Below are 2,322 nucleotides of genomic sequence, written 5' to 3' on the forward strand. Positions count from 1 at the left end.
GCTGCGCTCTGATCCGTGCTTTGCGAGGAGACCCGCCGGGGGCTTCGGAAGTGCGGGGCCGGGAGCCGCATGGACTTTTCCCCGAGGTAAGTGCTAGAACCGCTGTTGGCTGGGCCGGCCAGAGCCAGAACGAGGTTTGCAAGTGGTGAGTGACTGCCCGGGAAGGACGCGCCGGATGGACGGGGCTGCTTGAGGATCCCGGTAAAGGGAAGAAGGGATGTCAGAATCTCAAAACAGCCTCGTTCTGTTTTTCAACTCCTCCAGGCAGGGTTAGCTGACCTCACTGCGTCTTTCTGTGAGTTCCCCGCATTCTCCTCTTGGAGAGCCCAGAGTACACTCTGGTCACTCTCTGCTCCGGGCTCCGTGTCCCCCACCGCACTCCTGAGAGCTTCGAAGGCTGAGAGGTGCCTCACTCAACCCCGTGTCCCCATGCCCAGCACAGGGCCTGGAGTGTGGCAGGAACCCAGGATGGCATTGGGAGTGGATGAATGAGGTTAACCAGCCGGGGTCAGGAAAAGTCCCTGCCAGGCCGGTCCAGACCCAGCCTGTACTTTTGCAACTGCAATCACCCAAATTTATTAAAGATGGTTGGAATTTTATCGTTAGCTGAAGGGAGAGGAGAAGGCAGAAAAAATCCACTCTTTTATGAATGCCCAGTAACATTCTGCAATGAGTAGAACCCCAGCTACCTGGCTCAGTGTCAACTGTGCAAATAATTTCGATGAGCCGGGGAGGCTGGTGGGAAGAGGAAAAAAAACGGGCACTAGGAAGTGATTTCTTCTCTTCTGTGTCCTTTAGTGATAAAGATTTCTCATTTCTCTTTTTAGAAGTCTACTCTATGGAGATTTTAAAGATGATCTTTGCGAGTTGGGGGGAAATTCTCCATAGGGGAAAAGAGTGGTGATGTTGATGGGGAATAACTGAGATGTCTAAGAAAATCATAAGACTTAAGATAGGAAGGATATTAGAAGTCTTTTGTTAAGAATTTCTACAGTTACAGAATCTGCAATCACACTGCTTTTTAAAAGAAGGATCTATTTGATGAGTACTATTTTTAATATAAAACTTTGCAGTATGGCCTTATCTAAATAAAGTGTTTTAAAATACATGGATGGCCTTAAAGGTTTTTCCTTTATAAAAGAAGTTATCAGCTTTCTTCCTCCACCCTCCCTCATTTTATTCCAAAATATTAGAAGTGCAGAGGGAAACCTGAAAAGAAAGCTTACCTTCCACTCAAAAGTCCATGTGTTTTGGACATTGTGCCATATGAAATCAAATTTTATGATGTACATAAAAGACTTTATGGGAAACACTCCTTGGAGAATCATCTTTAGCCTTTTTTTAGTAATAAAAACCATCTACCTGTGCTCGCTTCGGCAGCACATATACTAAAATTGGAACGATACAGAGAAGATTAGCATGGCCCCTGTGCAAGGATGACACACAAATTCGTGAAGCGTTCCGTATTTTTTATGTATAGCTGATTCACTTTGTTATACAGCAGAAACTAACACACCATTGTAAAGCAATTATAGTCCAGTAAAGATGTTAAAAAAATCTACCTTTACTAAATCTTTTTGTGAAACAATTCTCAAAAAACACTGTTGTTAAATATAATATACTTGCAACTTCCACTTTTCACATCCCCTTCAGATAGTCCAAATTTCAGGAAAGTTTGAGTACTTGGAATGTTTATCAAGAAAGAATTTCTTTATTTACCTATTTGCATGGACAGTGCCAAGAGCAGCTAATTAAGTCACCAAATGAAGGTCAGATTATAGCATTGTGAATAAAAGTTGGTGCATTATTTATTCATCTATATACACAGTATACTATGTAGTCCTGCTAATATAATGGTATTAAAAATGATTGAAAGTATCTTCCCTGTCAGTAAATACCTACTGTCTCTGGAATTTCTCAAAAGTATCTGATTGCCAGATATACCACCTGCAAATAAAGAAAAGTGGTCACGACTAATGATGGTGTATTTGTAACCAAAAATCACTCACTCTTACAGTCCCAAGAAATAAGTACGAAGATTAGATTTTCTACACTTCTACTTTTATAAATGTCATGAATATGACTTCTCCAGAGTGATCAAAAGTTGGCCAAAATCTCCTGTCCTGATCTTTTTGTAGTTGTTTGTTGTCACTGTTATTTAAAGTAGGAAGTCCGGTAGCTTTGCTCTGAAATGGGTCTAGGTTCAGATTACACAGGAGCTTGGACTTTTGCTTTACCTGTCTTGAGTCTTTTCTCACCTGTCACAGGGAGCAGTGGTACCTACATACCTCACAGGGATGTGGGAGAAAAAATAAGATCCTT

At 41.9% G+C, this 2,322-nt stretch overlaps 1 non-coding gene across 1 annotated transcript; it reads left to right on the forward strand.

Annotated features, from left to right (window-relative positions):
- Positions 1–1,364: 1,364 nt before the first annotated feature.
- LOC113609415 (U6 spliceosomal RNA) lies at positions 1,365–1,471 on the forward strand. The gene has a single exon (XR_003428623.1). It is a non-coding gene; the product is annotated as a U6 spliceosomal RNA (small nuclear RNA).
- The last annotated feature ends 851 nt before the right edge of the window (positions 1,472–2,322 follow it).

The sequence above is a fragment of the Aethalodelphis obliquidens genome, unplaced genomic scaffold (assembly GCF_003676395.1).
Source record: "Aethalodelphis obliquidens isolate GAN/ISIS:26980383/991018 unplaced genomic scaffold, ASM367639v1 scaffold56, whole genome shotgun sequence".
Classification (NCBI taxonomy): domain Eukaryota; kingdom Metazoa; phylum Chordata; class Mammalia; order Artiodactyla; family Delphinidae; genus Aethalodelphis; species Aethalodelphis obliquidens.